This window comes from Crocuta crocuta, unplaced genomic scaffold (assembly GCF_008692635.1).
Source record: "Crocuta crocuta isolate KB4526 unplaced genomic scaffold, BGI_CrCroc_1.0 scaffold72, whole genome shotgun sequence".
In the NCBI taxonomy this organism is placed as follows: domain Eukaryota; kingdom Metazoa; phylum Chordata; class Mammalia; order Carnivora; family Hyaenidae; genus Crocuta; species Crocuta crocuta.
Window position 1 is genome coordinate 7267058 of NW_027529427.1, and position 13528 is coordinate 7280585.

The following is a 13528-nucleotide window of genomic DNA, read 5'->3' on the forward strand; positions in this document are numbered from 1 at the left end:
TTTATTGTTGAGAGTTACATGAAGTTTTAAATTAGCACATTACTTTTGATTGGCACTTGGGGGCCAGTCTTACTGGTACCCTGGGACTTTCAGTATTGGTTATAATATTTTCAGGACATTTTCTATTTTATGCCCACTTTCTTGTTTCTAAGTCTTGATAACATACCATGGACCTTACAGTGAATTTATTTTGTTTGAGTTCTCAGCAGAGCTGATTTTACCAATATGTTAAAATAATGGAAGACTTACTGCCTCAAAGTAGTACTATTTTTTCTTCTCCAGAATATTTAATTTTAGAATTCTATTTATTTCTTATTTTTTATAAATGTTTGTTTATTTTGAATTTTTTTTTTTTTTAATGTTTTATTTATTTCTAGGAGAGAGAGAGAGACAGCGTGAGCAGGGGAGGGTCAGAGAGAGAGGGAGTCACAGACTGAAACAGGCTCCAGGCTCTGAGCTGGCAGTCAGCACAGAGCCCGACGCGGGGCTCGAACCCACGAACCGCGAGATCATGACCCAAGCGAAAGTCGGACGCTTAACCGACTAAGCCACCCAGGCGCCCCAATGTTTGTTTATTTTGAAAGAGAGAAAGAGAGTGTGTCCATACACACAAGTGGGCTAGGGACAGAGAGAGAGGGAGAGAATCCCACGCAGGCTCCATGCTCAGTGCAGAGCCTGGTGGAGGGCTTGATCTCACAAACTCTGAGATCATGACTTGAGCCGAAATCGAGAGTTAGATGATAGATACCCAGACACTCCTAGAGTTCTTTTTATTGTAGGTGAATGTTACCATCCATCAATTTGTTACTGACAGTTTATAGGAAATGGTGTTTCTTTCATAGGTAGAGATTCAGCATCCAGCACAAAGTAAAGAACTGCCCTGGCTCTAGTAGGTTCAGGCACTGGAGCTTGGGCACTGTTGTTTGACATGCAGCTTCTGCTTTGCATTCCCAACCCAGTGCCCCAATATGCTGTGCTCTTCAGGCTAGAGTTTTGAGTTCCTCAGCATACTTAGAGTTAGTAATACATCCTTAAGGCTAGAGTGCATTTGAGAGATCATCTAGTTAAAAAACATATCTGATAATACCTAACATTGAATGCTTTCTGTGTATCATGCAGGGGTGTATACTTTCTTTCATTTTCTTAGTTAATCCTTAACAGTAATCTAGCAAATAAGAATTGTCATAATATTTTATAGATGGCACACTGAAGCTTGGAGAGGTTGAGGTTACATGACTTCCTGCCTGGGATTCAGAGTCTGATCAATTGAAACTCCAAAACTTATGTTCTTGATCATAAGGCTATAATGCCTCCCTATGAGAAATCTGAATATATGTGTATGTATGAAACAACTCAGAATAAAGGAGGATTTGGCATTGTATGGTGGTTTGGGATAATTTTCAGTGACTGTTTCTCTCCCATTGTTGTAGGTGCATCATTGCTTCATTACCATTGTGAGCAGTGTTGTGCCTGGTAGCGTAGTGGTAGGGACAGATGCTGCAGTATAACATGGGTGTGGTATTCAAGTGAGCTTGTGAAGATGGCCTGTCTAGCTTCTGAGCACCCTCTTCTCCCTTCACATTCCCTCTATACCTGAGTAGAAGATCTTTTTAGAAAAAGAGTGTTGGCAGAGTAGAAGTACATGTTGTTATACTAGAGATTCTCAGATCGGGGGGCTTTCTTCCCACCACCACCAGCCTCCCGACTCCAAATGGTGAATTAGCACTGTTAATAGTGGTGAACATGCCTTGTTTGTTGAGATGCTTATAATGATAAACTTAAGAAAATGCCAGGAAAATATAAGTGTAAGTATAGCTGCTAATATACTAGGAGAATAAAAACAGTGTATACATTTCAAATCTTCAGTATAAAACTTAATCTAGCAGAGAACAGAAAAGAATGGGGGAGTGAGGACAGGGAGAAACAAGATGGTATGTAGACACCATGAAAAATGTTGGCCAAAATGGTATGAATATGGGAAAGACAATATATGGAATGAATTAAATGTAGATTAAAATACAGACCTTGAGGTGCCTGGATGGCTCAGTTGGTTAAGCGTCCGGCTCTTGGTTTTGGCTCAGGTCATGATCTCATAGTTCGTGGGTTCAAGCTCTGCATCAGGCTCTATACTGTCAGCGTGGAGCCTGCTTGGTATTCTCTATCTGCCGTTCTCTTCTCCCGCCTCCCCCGCCCTGCCACTTGCACTTTCTCTCTCTCTCTAAATAAATAAATCTTAAAAATAAATTTAAAAAATACAGACCTCAATTGGGCTAAAAACTAAGATACAGAAATATATGGTCAGTAAGAGTTAAGCATAATACAAAAAATAGCAGAATTTAAAAAATAAAATTAAAGGTTTATCAAGAAAATATGCCCTCCCATTTATTTTAACATTAATTAAATTATCTTTGAAGGCAGAGAAGTTATAAAGCACACAGAACAATGTTATGTACTGATAAAAAGAGCAATAGGTCAAGAAAATACAATGATTGTGAACATTTATGCATCTAACAACATTGACTTTATGTATATAAAACAACAGTGTTGAGAAATAGATAAAATTAACAGTTGAAGTTGCTCATTAGTACAAGTTCCTTTCAGAACATGATTAAAGAAGCAAAAGTAAAAAAACAATTTAAACTATTTCAACAACATTAATCAGCTCAAATAGGTATTCTGTAGAATATTGCACTAACAAATACAGAATACACTTTTAAAGAACTTCTTGAATAGTCATAAAAATCAAATGTGCTAGGCCACAGAGGAAATGTCAAAATTCCCAAGAATAAAAGTCATATGGACTATGTTCTTTGATGCCAATGTAGCAAAATTAGAATCAGTGCCTGGGTGGCTCAGTTGGTCGATTCTGAATCGAATGTCTGACTTCAATTCAGATCATGATCTCACGGTTCATGAGGTCAAGCTCCACATTGGGCTTTGTGCTGATATCTCAGAGCCTGGAGCCTGCTTTGGATTGTGTGTCTCCCTCTCTTTCTGCCCCTCTCCCACTCCTACTCTCTCTCTCAAAAATAAATTTAAAAAAATTCAGTAATGAAGAATTGCAGCATAAAACTGATATAAATTTGGAATCTGAAAATGTAGTACTTTTTTTTTTGTATAATTGCCACATGAGGATACATTACGTTTCAGGTGTACAACGAAGTGATTTGTTTATACATTATGCTGTGTCCACCACAAGTACAGTTACCATCTGTCCCATTACATTGCTGTTATAGTACCATTGTATTCCTTATGCTGTGCATTTATTCCTGTGACTTACTTATTCCATATCTAGAAGCTTGTACCTCCCACTCCCCTTCACCCAATTTTCTTAACCNCAGTTTTTGCCTTCTGTATTTATAGGTCTGATTCTGCTTTTTTGGTTTATTCAGTTTTTTAGATGCACCTTAGGAATGGAATCATATGGTATTTTGTCTGACCTACTTCTCTTAGCATAGTACTCTTTAGGCCCATTCATATTGTCTCAAATGGCACAATCTCATCCTTTTTACGGCCATGTAGTATTTCATTGTATATATATCATGCTTTCTTTATCCATTTGTCTATTGATGGACACTTAGATTACTTCCATATCTTGGCTATTGGAAATAATGCTGCAGTAAACATAGGGGTGCATGTATCTTTTTGAATTAGTGTTGAAAGTATACTACTTAATGACCATGGGTTGAAGGAGACTAGAATAGAAAGCAAAAGAAAATCTGTGGGATATAACTAATCCTCTAGTATCTAGAGGGAATTGTCTAGTTTTTATGTTTATTAGAAAACAAGGAATAAATGCAATAAACTAAGTATCTAAATTAGGAAACTAGGGAAAAAGACAACAATTAAAACCAAAGAAACAGTAAAATGGAGGGTAACAGATACTCAGCAATCAGTAAAGGATAAAATAAACTAAGAGTTGTTTTAAAAAGGATAATCAGATAGGAGCATCTCTTACAGAATGATAAAGAAGTAACTACTAGTACCATACAATTTAAAAATAAGAAAAGACATTTATAAGCAATTATATTTTAATAAACTTGAAAAGATAGAACAAATACATTTCTGGAAAATATGACAAAGTAGGTTCAAGAAATCCTAGAAAACATGAATAGTAATCATTATAGAAAATTAAAGTGGTAATCAGCCCCAACCCTTCTAAATCCTTTGACTCAGAAGGCTTGCCAGGAGAGCTTTATAAAAAATTCAAAAATAATCATTTTTTATAATTTTTTCCAAAAAGTAGAAAAGGCAAGAAAGCCCAAGACTCTATAAGAGGATTCAAGGAAAAAGAAATAAATTCAGAGAGATCTATTGTTATCAATAAATGGTATGATTTAATACGGTAAGGATATCAATTTTCCCCAAATTAGTATTTACATATTTTTCAATTTCAGTGAAAATACTCAGCAGTATTTTTTTTAGAAATTCATTTTACTTTAAGTTTTACATGGATGAGTCATGAAAAGATGTATCATTTCACTTATGTATGGCACCTAGAGAAGTCAGATTCATAAAGATGGAAGTAGCATGGTAGTTGTTATGAGCTGGGGAGAATGGAGGTTTTTTTTGTTTTCGTTTTTAAATGGTACAGAGTTTTTGTTTTGTAAGACGAAGGGAGTTCTGGAGATTGGTAATCCAGCATTGTGAATGTACTGAACACCACTGACCTATATACTTAAAAATGATGAAGATAGCAAATTTCATGGTATGTGTATTTTACCACAATTAAAAAATTTGTAAAATTACATGGACAAATAAAGCTATTCTGACATTAAAGTGAAGAAAAAGAGAAGATGGATAGATCTTCCCTAATTGATCTGAAAATATACCACAGAGCCCTAAACCAAACCAAATGTGCACCCCAGAATCATGTAGTACTGGCACAGGAATGGGCAAATAGACCAGTGGGGGGAAAAAAAGTTTAGATACGTATATAGACAGGACCATCATAAACTAGTGCAAATTAAAAGAGAGTTAGAAAACTGACATATAGAGAATGAAATTGGCCACCTATCATGTACCAGATAAAACAGTGGACTCCATATTGATGAAAGACCTCAGTGTAAAAGGGAAACCTATAAGGCTAATCAATGAAAATGTATCTTAGGTATGATACATTTAAGATACATTTTAAGTGACGCCATCAATTTAAGTATTTCCGTTCACGAAAGAACACTACTGGCAAAGTTAACAAATGTGTGACTGATTAGGAGAAGATATTTTCACCGCTGCCCAAAATAACAAAAATTGGAATATAGAATAAAAAAAAGATGCTTACAGTGATCTTAGAAGTAATCATAGGGTCATGGATATATATTTTTTAGAAGAGATAGAATGAGGTATATAGCATTCATATGAATTAAAAAGATATATGTATAAAAATAAGCCTCTATTTTTAAGTTAATTCATATTCAGTTTTGTATTAAATATATTAGAATGGCTGCATATTGAAGGAGGAATGGATATTGTACGTGGATGGAAAAACAGTAAGGCACAATAGAACTTTGCATGCATCAATGATAGTTTTAAGTGAATTGAAGATAAAGAGTAATTTTGTTCTTTCTCCAAGTTGACAAAAGTGTGAAAAGCAGTAATTCTGACTGTGTAACTACTTGAGGTATGTTGGATATGGTGTATTTACCACATTGATTCTCAGAGTTGGTTTGGTTTATCTCTCTGACAGGACAGATGTCTCTGTTTTTTTTATCCCCTCCAACACTGAGCGTCTAAATAGGACGCTAAATAGGGTTGTTCCGAAGGGTTATTCTTTTTGGTAACTAAGGGGCTTGGATTTTAATGCTGACATGTGGAGAGCAGACGGTGGTCCTAAATGGGGTATGGATTTGAAACTGAGACTCCTGTGTAAATCTAGGACTTCCTTGAGAAAAAGGTGGACTAGAAAAAAATTAATCCTACCAGTATTAATTGACAATATTAGAAACAGACTTACTCACCTGGTCTTAGAGTTGGAGAAAAAGTGTCTTCTATGAGCTTTGAGTTTGAATATGCACAGCTGCTGTCAACATAGATTTCAGCCTAGTCCGTACATATTCCCACAGATAAGAGCCCTGCTTAGAATGAATTTACCACTCCACATTAGATAATCACCTATGGAATTTGATCTATTCTGAGCCAACATCAGAAGTAAGAACAAATAGAATGATTAGACCCTTAGGAACATTGGATAATAGAAAGAGACAATAAATAAAATGATTAAACTAAAGGATAGAGAAGTAAGCATAGGTGCACTCTTTAGAATGGAAGAGAAAACAACTTACTGGGCTGTTGTTTCAGGACTGTTGAGAATAAAAACTAAGGCAGTGTTATAAAGGGCAGCACTAGCTGTAGTTGTTTAGTGTCTTTTAATCTTGGCTTTGCCACTTACTTGTTACATAAGTTTATACGTTCTATGCTTCAGTTTCCTCATTTGTGAGAAGAATCATGGCATTACCTCATAGAGTGTTGTGAGAGTTAAATGAGTTTAATGCATGCACATATAGCACTCAGGAAATATTACTATTGTTATATACATGAAGGAAGGATTAAAACATGAGCAAAGGGCAAAACACCATAAATAATACCAGGCAGCTTGTTAAAGAACAAAACAGGGTTTTAGGTATCAAATACATAATAACGAGGGGTTCCTGGGTGGCTTAGTCAGTTAAGCATCTGACTCTTGATCTCGGCTCAGGTCATGATCTCATCGTTTGTGAGTTCAAGCCTTGCATCAGGCTCCATGCTGACAGTGTGGAGCCTTCTTGGGAATCCCTCTCTCTCCTTTTCTTTCTCCCCCTCCCGTGCACTCTCTCTCTCTCTCTCTCTTAAATAAGTAAATAATATTAAAAAAAGAAATATATAATAACTAAAGTGGAAAAACAATATAGTTAAACTGGAAATTAGAGCTGCAGGGACAGTTAATAAATGGGAAAATACATCTGAGGAGACGTCATCCAGAGAGAATGGGACACATAAAAAGATAGGAATTAAAGAGAAGTCTGTTGAAATAGAAATCTAACATAGATATGGGAGTTTCAAAAGGGGAGGATGGAAGAAATGGGAGGCAATGTTAAGAGAGATAATTGCTGAGAGTATTTCTGACCAGATGATAGGAATGGACCTTCGGTTTAGGAGCAAATAATTCTTGAAGGGGAAGATATCCTCACCTACCATAAATAACAATGAAACCATAGATAAACTGAACTTAAAAGCCACCAGAAATTCGGGGCACCTGGGTGGCTCAGCCTGTTAAGTGTCTGACTCTTGATTTTGGCTCAGGTCATGATCTCATGGTTTGTGGGTTCGAGCTCTGTGTTGGGCTCCACACTGTCAGTGTGGAGCCTGCTTGGGATTCTCTCTTTCCTTCTCTCTCTCTCTGCCCTTCCCCCTCTCACTCTCTCTCTCTCAAAATAAATAAACAAACATTAAGGGGAAAAAAAGCCACCAGAGAGGAAAGATAGTATACCTATGAAAGATTAACAGGCCGATGGTAGGCTTTACAGGAGCAAAAGAGAGTATGGTAAAGTCTTCAAGATTCAGTGAAAAACTTTGAAAAGAAGACTTTTGGAGAAAGGTCATAAAAGGTAGAGCTTATTACTTACTTCTACTTGTTGGTATAATATTGCCAAATGATAGAGCAGGTGAAATTCTGCATCTAGGTTGTTTTTGTCTTCTTCATCCAGAAGAACATAATAGGACTGAAAAGAATAGGTTGTATATTTTAATAGTGGAAAAATGAAAATGAATGCCCAAAATGGGTGAGAAGAGAAATTATAAGAAAGTATCCAAGAGATCTATTCAAAGTGTGATTCTGAGATGAGCTGTATCTACTTGCCTAAGAACTTACTGGAAACAAAATCTTGAGTCATACTTTAGACCTATTGAATTGGAGTCTACATTTTAAGTGTCTTTAGTCTGTAAAGTGCTGTAAAATGTTTTGTTTTGTATTTTCGGCTAGGATAGTTTAAATCCTAAGTGCAAATAAAATTACTAGTCAGTTATTGATTATCGTTTAGGAATCATGAAGATGAGAGCAGTTTTTAAGATTGGCTTTGAGCAAATGGCACTTTGCTTTTCAAATAAGAGAATAAAGAAGATTGCCACATCTCTGCACCTAAGCTTTTCCCTAAGTGCTATTTTATTTATTTTATTTTATTTTTAGTGTTTGTTTATATTAGAGAGAGAGAGAGAGCGCGAGCGAGCGCATGAGTGGGGGACGGGCAGAGAGAGAGGAAGACACAGAATCTGAAGCAAACTCCAGGCTCCAAGCTGTGAGCACAGAGCCTGACGCAGGGCTCAAACTCATGGACTGTGAGATCATGACCTGAGCTGAAGCTGGACGCTTAACTGACTGAGGCACCCAGGTGCCCCCTAAGTGCTATTTTAGAATGGAATATTTAAGGATTCTAAGGTGGAAATGATCATTACTGAAAGTCAACATGAAAACTAGGTCATCTCAGTGGCACCTGGGTGGCTCAGTCAGTTGAGTGCCTGACCAGCTCTCGTCCTGATCTCCCAGTTCGCAAGTTCAAGCCCCACATGCAGCTTGCTGCTGTCAGTACAGAGCCCTCTTTGGATCCTCTGTCCCCCTCTCTCTGCCCCTGCCCCACTTGCGTTCTCTCTCTCTCAAAAATAAATTAAAACATTTAAGAAAATTATGTCATCTCAGGCTTATTTTTTATTCTTATATCTGGTAAGATATTTAAAATATATCTTAAATCTTATATCTTATTATCCTATATCTGGTAGGATTTCTAGTCTGGAAGATCAGGAAAGTATGGGAAATGTAATAGACCTATACCCCTTCAAGGCACTGGCAAGGGAGTGTAAAGAAGATGGGGAAATGTAAGCTGGATAAGATGGTAATTAGGTTTCTTCGTAACTGTAAATTGACTTTTCCCAAACGGTGTTGTTTAATGATGTATGTTAACCTACATAAAAATTTCTATTATGTATCCCTCTAACATTGACTCTTCCTTGTTAAATATTTTTATTAATGATAATGAATTAGATGGAAAAAATATGGAGGAAAGATGGGTAATGTGCCTGTTAGATAAGAAATTCAGCATTCCAAAAGATCTTTAAAGAGCAGAGTAATGGTCTAAACCAAGCAGGACAAAAATTTAAGAGGATGACTGTAAAAATCTTTAGTTTTATATCCCTCCCTCTCTCCAACAAAAAGCTAGCCAATCAGTCAATCTACAAAAGCACCTGTTAAGTGGCTGCCAGAAAATCCTTCAAAAACAAAAAACCATATGCAGTCTTCATTTGTTTTGAAAGTGTCTAGAAATAAGGCTGAGGTAATCAGATGTAAAATATTGAGTTCTGGATACAGCAGTTTAAAGGATGTTGGCACATGTTGGCATGTTTAGGTGCAAAGAGTCTGAAACATGGCATATTAAGGAAGAGTTGAAGGGTAGCTTGGAAAAGACATGGTCCTGGGAGTACATGATAGTCTGCATGTATCTGAATGGCTATTATGTGGAAGAGCATCTGGCCTAAGAGGTTGAATTTAGGCTGATGGATAAAACTACAGAAACCCCCTTTCTTTTTTAAACTTCTGGATAGGAAATAGCTTTTATGCCTGGTAAAAGTAGAATGTGGGCAGCCTCTATATAGAGAGGAACTGTCTACCTGGCTTTTACTGGAGGTGTTCAGGTACTAGAAAAGCCTTCTCAAAGGAGATATTGAGACCCAGGATTTAGATGAGAGATTCAATCCGGTAACTTTTACAGGTCCTTCCAATGAGGAAATTGTCTCTTTCTGTGATTCTAAGGGTTTCAGACAGAGTTATAAGGTTTACTTAATCTTAGGTTGGTACCAGAATAAGGAAGTGTTACAGATGTGTTGGCTTAGAGAGGCAGAAGAACTAGGTTGGCTGACTGCGTTGCTTTATCAGATTTGCAGAGACCAACATTAACATTTCTGCTGGGGCTACATAACTGAATACATCTTATCACTACTTTGTATTGTTGTTATGCTGTCTTTACTATGAATTTTCAGGGTAAAGTGGGTGGAGACAATATTGACATTGGTGTTTTTAGACTAAATTTGCAACTTGTGTGTGTGTCTGTGTGAGTAAAGTACAAATAAACTATGTACTGTGGAATGGCACATCTATACCCCTGGCCTTTTTGATGTTTCTCTTAGCTCTTCAACTTTTTGTCAAATATGAGACTTTAAACAATTTGATGAAATAGCCTTTTATTTTTATTAAAAATTTTTTAATGTTTTTCTTTTTTTTTTAAAGTTTTTTAATGTTTTATTTATTTCTGAGACAGAGAGAGAGAGCGAGAGCGAGAGCATGAGCAGGGGAGGGTCAGAAAGAGAGGGAGACACAGAATCTGAAGCAGGTTCCAGGCTCTGAGCTGGCTGTCAGCACAGAGCCCGACACAGGGCTCAAACCCACGAACCGTGAGATCATGACCTGAGCTGAAGTTAGACGCCCAACTGACTGAGCTACCCAGGTGCCCCTGAAGTAGCCTTTTGAAAAAGGTTTACTTGTGGATGTTGTCAGTCCCATGGCCCAGTGCCCTTCATTCAGCCTCCGTTTTAAATGAGATTGATGGGAAATTATACTTAGTGATTTTGGGCAAATCTCTTAGTTTGAGCATAGATTTCATCAGCTTTAAAATATGGAGTTTAGATGATTAATTTTTAAAAAGTTTATAAAATACTGCCAAATATAGAAAAAATGCAGAAAGTAATATAATAAACACCATCAGATGTAACCTACATTGATGTTTGACCATGTTTAGTGATCTTTAAAGGAAAAGGTTCTAAAAAAAATCCTATTCTATTCTATTCTATTCTATTCTATTCTATTCATTTTATAGAGAGGGTGAGCAAGGGGAGGGGGAGAGGGAGAGGGAGAGGGAGAGAGAATCCCAAGCAGGCTCCACATTCAGCACAGAGCCAACTTGGGCTTGATCTCCTGTCCCTGGGATCATGACCTGAACCATAATCAAGAGTTGGAAGTTCAACCAACTGAACCACTCAGGGACTCCCAAATCTCATTCTAATCTAAATGTTCAGTGGAAGATCTGGGTTAAGTAGAATATTTTTTTAGAATCTCAGGGTTTTAGAACTGGTTGAGGTTAGGAATAAAGATTTGGAAGCTGTCATAATTGATGTGGTGGTTAAAGCCTAGGATTGAATTGGTTTCTCCAGAGGAAGTTGTTTAAAGTGAGACGTGAGGAGGGGAATATGACAGAGGATCCAGTGAAGAAAATTGAAAAGTTATGGTCAGAGAGTTAGAAAGGAGTGAATCATGGCAAAGCCAAGATAGGAAACAAGTCATATTATCCATGCAATTACTACTGCTAGTGTGTATTTACATTCATGTATTTATTGATGTAAAATAAGATAGCTTAAGACAAGTTTTGTGATCAGAAGTGAGAGGCCAAAAGAGCCAGGTAGCCATTTTTCTGTTCATGTCCATTGGTAGAGAAAATCTTGTAGAGAAAAACCTTCTGTTTTTCTGAAGTTGGCAAACCTGTTTGCCACAGACCTTGAAGCTTGGCAAGCTAGGTGGATGCTGTTCCTCCAGTGCAGTTGATGTGAATAAACAAAGTCTTATTCCTCCTGCCAGGAATGGTATTGGGGTGATGACTATGTGTCCAGCTCGTCTCTGAGGGGCTTTCCTGAATGTGTTTTTTGTGGTTTGCAAAATGTGGACCTCACACAAAATTATACTATGAACTTAGCTCACTCCAAACCAGAAAGATCAGTGTAGAATTCAGAGCAATTAATCTAGTAGTAGCAGAGTGGATTTTGTGGTTATTTTTATCTTAGATCACCAGACCAGCATATTTAAATTCTTCATTGCATAAAAAAGGTAGACCAAGAAAAAGTGTATACAGTAAATGATTCAAATTGAATACTTAGTAAACACAAGGTCATTTAGTAATTAGAGTATGTACTGGACTAATTTCTGTACCTAATATTTGTTATGTGAGATCTATTTTACATCAAAGCCTGCATTTCCAACTACTCTTACACTGAAGGTTTGTATGTTTTTTACCAGAGTTTTCATTTTTTTACTTTTTTTCAGTCACCAATACCTGTGGGTCTCATACCTGACATTCCCTCAAAATGGCACGCAGGTATCTATGACTGGTTAGCACTGGCACATTTCCAAGGTTACTTAACTGAGTGAGGGATCTCATGTACAAATGCAGCTAGGATAACTAGGTACATTTGATAAAGAAGCAGAAATATGAGGTCTTATAGTTATTGTCGTCTGCGACTTTGGTACCATCAGAATGAGAAACATTTAGAAATGCTCACGGATGTATTTCTGCTGTATTCTGATTCTTACCTACAGATGGAAAACGTTTCATTTTTCTGAAATTAATGCTGAGAAGAACTGAGAGACAAGGAAGTTAGGCAGTTAAGACTTATCTCCAAATTTAAATGTCTGCGCTTTTTGCCTTTATAATAAGAATTCAGTAATATATTTCAGGGATATTGAGTGAAATGTCTTTTAGGAGGTTGCTTTGTTTTTGCCTGTGGTTATTGAGATATGTAGTATGTGTGTTTGAAGTAGAATATTCCGGAGCACATGGGTGGCTCAGTCGGTTAAGTGTCCCACTTCTTTTGCCCAGGTCATGTTCTCATGGTTCATGAGTTTGAGCCCTGCATTGGACTCTATAGTAACTGCGCGGAGCCTACTTGGAATTCTCTGTCTCCATCTCTCTCTGATCCTCTCCTGCTTGCTCGCTCGCGTGCTCTCTCTAAATAAATAAATAAATAAATAAATAAATAAATAAATATTTTTAAAAAAGAAGTAGAATATGCAGTATACAAAATACAAATGAGAATGTGGAAGTTAGATGCAAATGATTTAGTATATGATTTATTTTAAAATCTTCTGACATATATACTTTTTTAAGGCTTTGACCTTAAACCTTTGCACTTAACTACGCAGAAGTGTAGTGGTTTCAATAAGCACCCTCTTGAATCACCGTGACTGATGCCCTCTAATGGATTCAGCTAATAGGAACCAAATCTGATACTGTCAAATAGGATTAGTAGCCACACAGGCCACCTTGAGCTGTGCCCGAATGCCAAGTGGATAAGGGTCAGTGGGCTCTTTTGGCATCTTAAGCAGCCTGTTGGTGAATTTCATATTCCACAAAGGTCTTTGCTCTGTGGTGGCAGTCCTTTTCTCCAAATTGATTCGATACTCAGTTCTGACATTGGTCTTGTGGACCTTTTTGTTTCTTTGCATGGTAGAGTGTTTCTGATTTTAATAGGCTGGTGATGGGAAACCAAGGAAATGTAAAGACTATTGTCATCTTGTACTTAAGGAAGGACTGTTGGGGAAATCATGTAATTCATCTTTTTTGTATTGAGTTTTAAATCTTCCTCTGAGGTCTTTAGCGCTGGATTCAGGAACCACAACTGGACATTTTTAGTTGTAATATTTCTTGGATTCACTGGGTTTTATTTATTGTAGTTCTGCTGTTTGTCAGTAAAACTTTTTTTTTAAAAATCACTTTAATCCTTCCATTTTCCATGTCTCTGA

The 13528-nt window shown here is 37.0% G+C and overlaps 1 protein-coding gene and 1 long non-coding RNA gene across 7 annotated transcripts in view; one reads left to right on the forward strand and one right to left on the reverse strand.

Moving 5' to 3' along the window:
• Positions 1-13528, forward strand: part of ERC1 (ELKS/RAB6-interacting/CAST family member 1) — a 490295-nt gene that overhangs the window by 125714 nt on the left and 351053 nt on the right. The gene's annotated exons all lie outside the window — the stretch shown is intronic.
• Positions 1-13528, reverse strand: part of LOC144227546 (uncharacterized) — a 62279-nt gene that overhangs the window by 39770 nt on the left and 8981 nt on the right. For both annotated transcript variants that reach the window (XR_013333955.1, XR_013333954.1), the window contains exon 3: positions 7602-7697. This is a non-coding gene — a long non-coding RNA (uncharacterized LOC144227546). The remainder of the gene's footprint in view (positions 1-7601; positions 7698-13528) is intronic.